The sequence below is a fragment of the Octodon degus genome, unplaced genomic scaffold (assembly GCF_000260255.1).
Source record: "Octodon degus isolate 3935 unplaced genomic scaffold, OctDeg1.0 scaffold00030, whole genome shotgun sequence".
In the NCBI taxonomy this organism is placed as follows: Eukaryota; Metazoa; Chordata; class Mammalia; order Rodentia; family Octodontidae; genus Octodon; species Octodon degus.
The window spans coordinates 11,052,665-11,064,255 of NW_004524606.1; positions in this window are offsets into that span (position 1 = coordinate 11,052,665).

Genomic DNA, 11,591 nt, shown 5'->3' on the forward strand with positions numbered 1-11,591 from the left:
ACTATGGCTGCAGGGTCCTTGTATGGACCATTGTAAGGACTGTTGGATTTCACTTACTCTGCTAGACAAGGACCAAGAACAGTGGTGTGAAGCACTTGCCTGGTAAGTGCAGGGTCCTGAGTTCAATCCCTGGTATCGCAAAAAAAAAAAAAAAAAAAAAAAAAAGAAAGAAAGAAAGAAAAGAACAGTGGTGTGAAGAGACCTGATGCATCCCACCTTGTTAAAAGGGCCTTGCCTGCTGTGCTGAAAGTCAGTAGGTGGAGAGCAAGACAGAAGGCAGCTGGGCTGTTGCGGGGTGCTGCTGCAGCGGCACAGATGAGACACAAACTATCATTGTACACATGGAAAGACTCACTCCAAACTCAGATGCTCCTCCGGGCTGGGGTGGGGTTGAGGCGAAACAGGACCACGAGGGGGCCTGTGGCTAGTCCTGTGTTGTCTGATGAAACATTATTCATCAGCTATTTGACTAAACATTATGATTATGTGTGCTCATAATCTTTATATTTCCTTTCAGAATAATTCAGGCAGAGACTAATTGGATGTGGTCAATAAAAAAGTAGGAATCTACAAGGAAAGGGGGAAGTTTGCCTGGGGCAGAGTGTTGGAGCCCAGGAGAGGGCAACTGAGGAGAGGACTCTAATGACAGGTGATGGATGGCCTACGAGGGAGACCGAGCTGATGGGTAATCGTGCTAAGGATAATGGCAGTCGCTTATCTGTTGGAGAGAAATTGTACATAAATGAAAGGAGAAGGGCTGGTGAGATGGCTCAGTGGTCTGGAGCACCTACGTAGAACAAGCTTAGCAAAGTACGGGGACCGCGGTTCAATCCCCCAGCACCACATGCCAGCCAGCCCCGCCCTCTGGTGGGCTGAGCTGGCCACACACACACACACACACACACACACAAATAAATAAATAAATAAATAAATAAATGAAAGGAGAAGTCTAGAATGAATCCTCTAGTGTGGTCGTGGAGTGGAACCAGTGAGCTCACAGTTTTCTATATATTTGTTTATAAATATAGGTATAGAAAATATGTGTCTGTGGAACTGTGCATATGTATGAATACATGTGCGTATATATTCTCTAGATGGGATAGAGCTCATTAGTAATAAACTTCCTGAAACTTTCATCCTGGTTCCTAAAAAAGTGGTCCACCAAAAACAGAACTTCTTGAAGAAATAACTGATTCCAGGCCTGGAGCTTGGAAGATGAACTATGAGCCTGGCATAGCTTTATTTTAAATTGACATAAAAATTGTATGTATTTACAGTGTACAACACAATATTTTGAAATGTACACTCTGTGGAACAGCTAAATCAGCGCATTAAATGCATTACCTTACCTACTTATTATTGGTGGTGAGAGAACTTAAAATCTATTCTCTTAGATGTATTTATTTATTTAGGTACTGGGTTTGAATCCAAGGGCTTCATCATGAGCTACATCTTTACTACCCCCCCCCACTTTTCTAAATGTTTATTTTCAGGCAGGGGTTCACTACATTGGGAAGTTGTCCAGGCTGTACTGTATCTTCCTTGGGATCTTCCTGTCTCAGCCTCCCAGAGTTCTAAGATTATAGGTGTGTGCCACTGTGCCTGGCTTCTCTTTGGCTTTCAAGTATACAATACATTATTATTAATGATGGTTATGAGGTTGTGCATATTAATAGCTCTTGTACCAGAAAATAAAGAAGTGCTCCAAAAGAGACCATGTAAGCCAGTTTGAAGATATTCTACTGGTCAAGTTGAGAACAATTTAAGTATGAAATAAATAATCATAGCAATGACTCATAATGCTCTGAATACAAAAGGAATGCATGAGTTCAAACTAATATGAATTTTAAAATAAATAAATGAAAGAAGACCCTGTTCAAATGCTCATTTGTAAAAGTAAAAGGAAACTTGGGCATGGTGGCTTGTGACTGTAATTCCATTACTCTGTAAGACTAAGGCAGGAGGATCACAAATTTAAGACCAACCTGGGCAATTTAGCAAGACCTTGTCTCAAAATTTTAAAAAAGAGGTTGAGATGTAACTCAATGTAAAAGCTCTGGATTCAATTCCCAGTTATATGGAAAAAAGTGTGTAAGGAAAAATGAAATTAGAAAACTGCCATTTGGCAAATATAGTGATAGAGCTAACCAAGAAATATTAGTGGACACTGAAACTAGTGAATAAAGTGTTGATGAGAAACTGGGTATTTACAGTTCCCAATTGTACAACTCCCCTTTGGGGCCGGGAGGCACATTTATAATTTCTGTTGTGGGCTGAATGGTGGTCCTCAAAAACTACATGCTTACATACTGATCTTTGGAGCCTGTGAATGTTGCCTTACTCAAAAGAAGGATCAGGCTGTGTGTGGTGTCACATGGCTATAATCCCAGCACCAGGACTTGGAGACAGGGGCAAGGGGATTGCTGGGAGATTATGGCCAGCCTGGGCTACAAAGTGAGTTCAAGTCCAGCCTGAACTATATAATGAGACCTTGTCTCAAAAAGACAATAGATAAGTGTGAAAAATAGAATGGTCTTTGAACATATACTTTAAAGATCTTTACGGCTGGCAAGATAGCTCAGTGGACTAAACGCCTGCTTAGGCAAGCACAGGGACTGGGCTTCAGGGTTTGATCCCTGGCATCACATGTCCTGCAGGCCCCGCCCCCCAGGTATGCTGAGCAGGCCACCCAGACCAGGCGTGGTGGAACACACCTGTAATTCCAATGCTGGGGAGGCTAAAAACAGGAGGATCACTATGAGTCTGAGCTGTATAGTGAGACCCTATACCAAATACATTAAAAAACAAAACTCTTTTTTTTTTTTTTTTTTTTTTTGTAGAACCAGGGATTGAACTCAGACCCTTGCACTTGCCAGGGAAGTGCTTATTCTACTGAGCCATCTCCCCAGCCCCTCTAAAAAAACAAAAATCTTTAGATGAGATCACTCTGGATTGTTTTGTAGGCCCTAAATCCAGCAACAAGTGTTATTCTAAGAGTGAGGTTGAAGGATAGTTGCAGGACAGAAAAGGAAAGGCAGTGTGACCACACAGGCAGAGGCTGGCGTGATATGACCACAAGTCAGAGGGTATGGACAGCCGCACAGAAGCCTGAAAAGGCAAGGAATGGGTTATTTTCTAGAGCTGTCAGAGGGAGGGTAGCCCTATGAATACCTGTATGTCAGTCTCGCAGTCTGCAGAGCTGTGAAATATAATTTTCTTTCGTTCGTCTTTTAATATATTTGGTTGTTACAGGGTCTCACTATGCAGCTCTGACTCATAAAGATCCTCCAGTATTCAGCCTCCCCAGCACTGAGATCACAGGTGTGTGCCACTATTGCCTGCCACTACACTCAGACTCTGTGGCTGCCACAGCCTGCCCTGGGGGCAGGACTGGTGGGGCATGCGGTGCCAAGTATCTCAGTTTGCCTAAGCAGGCACTTTAGTTGGTTGAGCTATCTCGCTGGCCCCTAATTTTCTGATGTTCAAGGCTTCCAGCTTGCGGTAACTTGATACAACAGCTTATTGGAAACTAATACAGGGCCGAGGAGATGGCTCAGTAGAATAAGCACTTCCCTGGCAAGCGCAAGGGCCTGAGTTCAATCCCTTTTTCCACAAAAAAAAAAAAACAACGAAACTAATACAATTATGTGGAGGGAACAATTTTATAGAAGAAGAGGAATCTGGCAAATATCCTCTTAATCATGTGACTCAAGTGAAAGTAACTAGGAAAAAGACAAGTTGAAACAATGTACCATCTAATAGGATAGGATGAAAAGAACGTGGCATCCCTTTATGACATCCCTGTCAGATATGCATATCTGAATGTAATCACTAGGACACACACACAAGCCCAGAATGAGGGACAGTCGCCAAGTGCAGTCCTTCCCAGGATCAAGGTAATGCGTGTGAAGGGAAGGCTGAAGCATTCTCTCAGCTTGGAGGAGCTTCAAGAGACAGAACAAGTGCGTGGACAGAATCCCAAGCCCGGCCTGAATTCTTGTCTTCCAAGCAGCACAACTGAAGCAGCTGGTGAGACTTAAATGGGGTCTGAGGATTAAACAGTGATAATCAATCAATGAAAGCTCAGTGATCGTCAGGATAGTGTGGTGATTACATGGGGACATGTCTTCAATGGAGGAATTACATTTGAAAAATCTTAAAAGCTTCAGGGGGTGGTCTGTCTTCAGCAACCTACTCAGAGTTCACAGAAAAATGTTCTTTGTACTATATTTGCAATTTTTCTGCATTTAAGATTATTTACCGAGTAAAAGGAAACAGAACCACAAAGATTACTGTCAATCTTCACTTAAGCAAAAACTACTGTATAGTTAAGACTGAGTCAGATCACTGGGTTAATTCTCATAGCAAATCTGGAAATGAAGTGCCACCATTAGCTTTAATTTACAAATGAGGTGACTCAGGGATTTTGATATTAATAATCATTTACATGAGTTCATATAGCCAGGGAGTGATACAGTAGGAGTTAGGCCCAGATTTGTCTGATTTTAAACCCTCTTCTCTTAATCAGTATTAACAATCATTTAATCATATTCAATTACTGAATATTTTGGGTATATATGTGCCTATGTGTTATGTGTATATATGTGAGCTCTCCAGACAAACACAATCATTAAAGTGTGGGTGTTTTGTGTAGAGATACACACACGCACACACACACACACACACACACACACACACACACACAGAGCTGCACAGTGATGGCCTGCATTGACCAGCCTCTATTCAGCCCTGTCCAAGACAGAGAAGAACATGCATCTTCAGCACAACTTAAAAGAGTGTGCTCTCCCCCAGGGGTATACCTGTGTCTGTAAGACACTCACAGTTGGGGTAGTCTTTCTCTCATTGGTCATTTGATTGGGTCCACATAGCAACATCTCACTTCCTTTGAGAGTTTGGTTAAGAGTTATTCATGCTCCTTGTTATTTCCATCTTGGAGATCCCTGGCCTTCTGCTTTGAAAACTCCCATTGCCTGGTCTCACTGCCCTATTTCCATGCCACAGTCCCCAGGCTTTTATGAGGAGGCCTTGGGCTCCAGGATAAGGTTGTGTGGGTTCTTGGCTCTTCAGCCCATCAGGTGGTCAGGCATCTCAGCAAGCCACTGAAGTGAGAACATCTATTCATGAGCAGTGAAGCTGACAGAGAGAAGGGCTGGGGGGGGACAATGACTGCTGGGTTTGGTGAGTCCAGGGCTCCATGGAATACACCTCTGCTGCTGCACTTTCACTTCCTTGCATTCAACTCGAAGGCCCCTTCTGTGCTGGAGAGTCAGCCATCACGAGGACATCATCTAGGCACCTTCTCTTTGCTGGTCTCCTCTCCTTGCTGTGGTCTCAAGCACAGCAGCAATCATGGCCACTGCAGCACCAGAGTTAGCTGTCTAGTACCTATTGTTGCAGAGACCCTTTGTTACCTGTACTTCCACTAATAAAAAAGGTAAACTCGAAACTCAGAAAGAAAAGCAAAACTCCATGGTTTTTACAGCCACCTTCATACTTGTTTAGAAACTTGCATTCACTTTATTCTTTATTTTGTCCATCATCCTAGTTCAGCTTCGTCTTGTTACCTGATATAACACACAGGAAGGACCTAAAACAATCAAAGACCTCCAAGCCTTTAGATAATGGCACTTAGCAAATTTTTGAAAATTTGAATTTGTTTTTAACATACATAAAAACATAAAAATTGTTATTTATGCAGTAATGTGATGTTTCAGTACACGTATGTATTGTGTGATGTTGAAGTCAAGTTAAATACATTTCCTCAAACATTTATCATTTTTATGGTGAAAACAAATTTATTTCTTTAGCTTTCTTTTTCTCTTTCTTTATTCCTTTCTTTCTTTTCTTTTTTTCCCTGTATTTTAGGGAAAGGTCTACTGGGCGTTCAGGGTCTCACTACTAGATCGGACTTGTAGTGATCCTCCTGTTTAAAGCCTCCCAAGAGCTGGGATTACAGGTGTGTGCCACCACACCAAGTCTCAATAGCCATCCCAGCATGCCCCGGGGGCAGGGCTGGCAAGGTAGGCCCAGGGATCAAAACCCCGGCCCCTGTGCCTGCTTGCAGGTGCTTTAGTCCACTGAGCTATTTGGCTGGACCATTTTTTAACTTTTTGAAACATACAGTACTTTATTACTATGTACTAGTCTATTTATGGTCTACCATATATATTTTATCATTCTACTGTATCTATTATTTGTCCTATTATACATATTCTATCATTATTTCTATCTATAGTTATCCTACTGTGCTGTAGCACTACAGAGTTTATTGCTCCTAACTATAACTTAGTACCTACTCATCATCTCTTCTCCACCCTTCCCCTATTCTTCCCAGTACTGGTAACCACTATTCTACTCTCAACATCTATAACAACTTTTTTATATGCCACATATGAGTGAGATCATGCAATAATTTACTTTCTATGTCTGGCTTGCTTCTCTTAACACAATGATCTCTGGTTGCATCCCTGTTGTTACAAAAGAAGGGTTTTATTTTTTTCATGGCTGACTAGTGTTGCACTGCATGTACTCTTACATGTACATATTCTGTATCTGTTTACCCATGGAAACACTTAGTTTCTGGGTTTGTTTTTTTTGGGGGGGCAGAACCAGGTATTGAACTCAGACTCTTGCGCTTGCCAGGGAAGTACATATTGCACTGAGCCATCTCCCCAGCCCCTCTGTTTTTGACTATTGTAAATAGTGCTGCGATAATCATGGGTAAGCAAACGTCTCTTCCCCAACATACTGACCTTATTTCCTCTGGATACATACCTACTAATGGTATTGATTATTCAGATTGTCATTCTGTTTTTAATTTTTTGAAGACCCTCTATACTGTTTTCAATAATGGTGGTACCAATTACATTCCAAACAAAAGGGCTTTGTTTTTTCCCCATCCTCTTGAGCACTTGTTATTTCTGGTCTTTCTGGTAATAGCCATTGTTAATGCAGAAAGGTGGTACCTCATTGTGGTTTTGATTTCTATTTCCCTAATAGCTAGTGAGGTTGAGTACTTTTTTCCTACACTTCTTGGCCATTTGTATGTCTTGGCTGAAATCTATTATGTCTTTGGTGTGCACATGTATTTATGTCACTAGAGATTGAAGCCAAGACCATTCCACCACTAACTACATTCTCAGCTCTTTTTCAGATTTTATTTTGAGACCAGGCTGGTGTTCAACTTGTGAACCTTCTGCCTTAGCCTCTCAAGTACCCAGGATTATAAGCTAATGCCACCCTGCAGGGCTACTGCTTGTTTTAAACTAGATTATTTTTGCTGTTGTTGCTAAATTAAAAAAAATTTTTTTTTGGTCTTTTTGAGATGAGGTCTCTCTATGCAGTTCAGGCTGGCCTTGAGCTTACTATATAGCCCAGGCTAGTCTCAAACTTGAAATGATCCTCCTGCCTCAGCCTCCTGAGTGCTGTGATTATAGGTATGTGCTGTCACACATGGCACTGAATTCTTTTTTTTTTTTTTTTTTTTTCTTTTTTTTGCAGAACCAGGGATTGAACTCAGGCCCTCGCACTTGCTGGGCACTACTGAGCTATCTCCCTGGCCCCCTGAAATCTTTATATAGCATAGGTATTAATATTTTATCAGAAGCATTTTTCAAATATTTTCTTCCATTGCGTCTTCACTATGTTATTTCCTTTGCTAGTAGAAATATAGTGGTATTTTAACTCAGCCTGTTCCCTATTCTCCAACCCGTGGAGACTGGATTTTTTTTTTTTTTTTTTTTTTAATCCAACTCAGGACCTTGCACTTGCCAGGCAGGCTCTTATGCCGCTGAGCTATCTCCCTGGCCCTTGGATGTTGGTTTTTTCTGGAGTTTTGGTCAATCTCCTCTTCTTATTCTTTTCCACAGATCCATCTCAGGATGGCCAAACTCCAGTTATTCTCCCTGAGGATATAAAAAGGTCATCCCACATGTTCTCTGACCTAGTCCTGTCTTTCCTTCATTTTTCTTTCTGTCTCCATCTTTCACCACCTAATTAGTGTTTCTCCAAATTCAGGCTTTCCCCCTTTTTTGCACACATGGCAATGAGACTGCACCTTCTGAGTCTTTCTGTAATATCCATGATTGTTTAAGGCCCATCTTCCCCACTCGTCCCTGAACTCCATGGGTGAAAAAGAGCCTGACTACCCACTTGCCTCTCCAAGCATCTAGGAGCTCCTCACAGACTTAGAACCTCTTTGATACCACTCCCTCTGCCTTATGTACTCTTCCTTACTGGGGGATGTGGTGGATTAACTAAGGGAAACTTGTAACACCAGCTTGAATGAATCAGCATGGTTCTGGGTGTGGAAGGCCCACCTGGAGATTGTTGCCAACAGCATAAAACTAGAAGTGGAGGGGCAGACGGTGTGCTGTTGATTCTCCCAGAGAAGTGTGTCATACTGGTTTTCCTGATATGAACTCGGCTGTTCTCATCAGAGGAGCTTGGGTCCTCACTGTTGCTGAGGAGGGCTGCTTTTCTCTTCAGGGAGCTCCGTCCTTACCTTGATCATCACTTCCTGGTTCCAGGGCAGATGCCTCAGCCTGCTGGCCCAGATCCTTATCCTGCTGGTTCAGACTTTCTAGTTTCTACAACTAGCCTCTAGGCATTCCTAGTGCAGATTATTTAATACAGATAGATGTGCGTTAGACTTTGTCATGGACTGTAGGCCTCCAGCTGGACTTGTGGAGGACATTGCTATGGATTCTAGGTCATCAGCTGGACTTGTGCAGGACTTTCCCGTGGGATTCAGGCCCTCAGTGGATTCTTTGGGTCTCCAGTGTATGAACAGATCTCTTGCACTCTTCTGCATTTGACTTTTTGGGTATTATAAAATAATCATTTAAATTACGTGTCCTGTATTAAATCTATTCCCTTACAAACCCTGACTGAATGGTGGAAATCTCTTTTAGTCTTTAAATAAAGCCTTTCAATAAAAGCAACTTTGATTCAGTGGATTAAAGCACCTTCTTGGGCAGACACAGGCAATTTGCAGGCAAGCTGTACTGCCCTTGCCCTTGGGGCATGCTGAGACTAATGGCTCCTGCCTGTAATCACAGTGGTTGGAAGGCTGAAAACAGGAAGATCACTACAAGTCCGTTCTGTGTAGTGAGCCCCCGTGGATCCTGTACCAAATGCATTAAAACAAACAAACAACAAAAAAGCAAACAAGCTTCTACTTTTGTCTGGAAAAGATTTCACAGGCCTCTGAAACCTGACTTGGATTCTTGCCTTCCACCTTGCCTCAGGGTCATGGTGATACAGGGAACCTCCAAATGACACAGGGAGAAAAACTGATATCCCAACCTAAAAGGTACCTGGGACGAGTTCATATTCTCTAAAACTGAAGAATGAATTTTAGGAACAAACGGAGGTTATGAGCAGAATATATTTATTGAGGGAAAGAAAGCTACTGTGTGAGAGAAGGACAAGATGGGGGTCCAAGCGGGTTGCCTCCAGGAAGCTGTCTCTTCCAGGGACTTTTATGGAGGAAAACCACACAGTAAGGCAAGTCTAAGGTGGTGGAGAAGACATGGGAACTCACATGGGCATGAGGTGGGACATAACTATGGTCAACCAATGAGATTACAAGCACCATTGCTCAGGTAAAGTAGATTAAATCCAGTACCAAATGGGGAAGCAAGTCACCTCACAAGGGGGCATGAGTAAGGGACAGGATCTCCTCCTATTGGGGGTTGGATTAGTAACTAATGGGGGCTCTTTCAGGGTGATTGATACCTATTTAGACTATCAATCACTGATGCCCATCCCTAGGGAAGTATGTAGCTGTGTTTCCTCTTTTATCTTGGTCTTGAAGTGTGGCCCATATGGGAGTGTCTGTCTCTTCAAAATTGCAAAGTCACCTTATCTTCCAATCTTGTCTCCGTGAAGGCCTGGCCCTGTCTGATTGTCTATAATATTTCTATCTAATTTAGCTGCCTACAACAATGGCAGCTGGCTTTCCCCAAGACCCCCAGAGGCAATTGAATAGTCCAGAGCAGAAGTCCATTATTTATTTTTTAATGTATTTAGTACAGGGTCTACAGGGTCTCACTATGTAGATTGGATTTAGAGTGATTCTCCTGTTTTCATCCTCCCAAGTCCTGGGATTACAGGTCTGCACCATCATGCCCAGACTCAATCACCATGTCAGTGAGCCCTGGGGGCGGGGCCACCCCTCCATGACTGCTGTGCTCTGTCTAAGCAGGCTCTTTAGTCCACTGAGCTATCTGGCTGGCCCTCCAGTATGTTTTATCATCTAGTGTCAGAAATACTATGCCATTTAGGGAGACACAGAGGCCAGGGGTTTGATCGCTGGCCTGCAGTGCAGGCCCTGGCCCTGGGGCACACTGAGATGGCAATTGAGACAGGGCATGGCGACACGCCTGTAATCCCCACTCTTGGGAGGCTGAAAAACAGGAGGATCACTACAAGTCCAATTTGTGTAATGAGACCCTGTACTAAATACATTAAAAAAAATTAAAAAGGATCTGGTGATATAGATCACCGTGAAAACCCTAGGTTCAATCCCCATTACTGTCAAAGCTAAAAACAAAGTCAGATGTCATTTCTTCTGTCGTATTCATTGAAAATACTCTGATTCAGTTGGAAGATTTTACAGTGTGACTCCCAGAAAGTCAACCAGGATCATTGAAGAAGTTTGTGAAGGCTGGCTGCCACACTTTCTGTTTTCCTCCAAGGGAATTAGCTAGGATTACAGGAACCTCTAGCAATGTAGGCACTGGGATACCTGTTGTTTGGAGAAGAATTCCATGGAAGAAGGAAGTAAAGAATAAAAGGAATGATTCCTCAGTTTCATGTCTTGCCTATTCTCCTTTTGCGACCTTGACTTCCAAACACTAAACTGTGTGACAAAGATAGGGCACAGAACCTTGACAGTCTAAGGGACTGGGAAGTTCTTCCAGATGAAGTGGTATTTAAGAGATAGAACACTTTTTTTTTTTTTTTTTTTTTTTTTTGCAGAACCGGGTATTGAACTCAGGCCCTTGTGCTTGCCAGGCAAGCTCTTATTCTGCTAAGCCATCTCCCCAGCCAAATGGCAGAAGGAGGTGTTTTTTTGGGGGGTGGGGAGGGGTGCTCAGGATGCCTTCAGGGCAGGTCTGGTTTGGCTTGAGGATGAAGGGATGGAACCACAGCATCCTGAGCCTGACTGCTTTGTTTCAGCAGGCACTTAAACACCTAAGCTAATGGGCAGGCCCCCACAAAGTGGTATTTAAGCTGAGACCTGTATTGTGAGTGGAAGGTAGCTCTGTGAATTGGAAGAACTTTCAAACTGAAAGTGGGCTAAGGGTATAGCTCAGTGGTAGGTAGAGCACTTGTCTAGCATGTATGAGATTACGAGATCCTGATTCTCATCCCTAGTGCTGCAAACAAAATGCTAAGTAAGCAACAACATAAGCAAAGCAAAATAAAACCATAAACAAACAAATCCTCCCAAAACAGAAAGACAAAAACAAAACCACAAAACCACAGAGAGAGAGAGAGAGAGAGAGCATTCAGTGAGTTCTGAAGAGCTGTAAGAAATTCAACCTGAGAAAAGTTGACAGGAT